We start from the raw sequence: 857 nt of genomic DNA, 5'->3' as shown, positions 1-857 counted from the left end.
GGGTAAAAGGTTGCCTCATCTGGAAAACAAACTGGCCGCCATCTGTGTCATCAACTACCTCTCGGGTAAATGGAAACAGCCGTGTTTAGTAAACATATATCCTTTCATTTTTAGATACAGAAATGTTTTACTGAAGGCTCATAGAAGTCAACAGGGTTTTGGGTAGTGATGACATCTATTTGCTATTCTATTGTCATATAACTTACAATCTGTCATGAAACTGATATGAGTTCACTTATTGTATTGTATTATGAACATTTAATCGATAATTCTTGCCTACACATCTTCCCGAAGTCCAGTTTCCACCCTTGCCAAACTAGGCTGGAATTATGGAGTTAAATTTTGGCTGGACTAACGAGTATATGCATAGTCCAATTGCCTAACAAATCAACATCCAGTTCATAACCAACATGGATTTGATTTCAATGTGCAGATTTCGGTTGACTGCCAAAGATCTGGATGTTGACAGATATTTTCCAAATCTTTTCATGTTTTTAGTCAAGGTGCTCAGGTGATTTGATACACTTCGCAAGGTAAGACCCGTTTTATTACACTATAAATATTGATCATCGATCAGATCATCTTGAGTGGGCGCTGCCATTTTGTTTGAGTGAGTTAGGGAGTGAGTTTGGTTTTATGCCGCTTTTAGCAATATTCCAGCAATATCACAGTGGGGGAAACCAGAAATGGGCTTCTCACATTGTACCTATGTTTAAAAAATGGGAATCAAACCCGGGTCTTCACATGACAAGCGAAAGCTTTAACCACTAGGCTTCCCGACCGTCCCCCATTTTGTTTGAAGCAGATACAAGTCATATAAGAGGTGGAATCTGATAGGTTAATAGTCGGGGCATAGA

Source organism: Haliotis rufescens, unplaced genomic scaffold, assembly GCF_023055435.1.
Source record: "Haliotis rufescens isolate VD_foot unplaced genomic scaffold, xgHalRufe1.0.p SCAF_5, whole genome shotgun sequence".
NCBI classification, from domain to species: domain Eukaryota; kingdom Metazoa; phylum Mollusca; class Gastropoda; order Lepetellida; family Haliotidae; genus Haliotis; species Haliotis rufescens.
The sequence above is the reverse complement of the archived record's forward strand: the minus strand, read 5'-3'. Positions refer to the sequence as shown.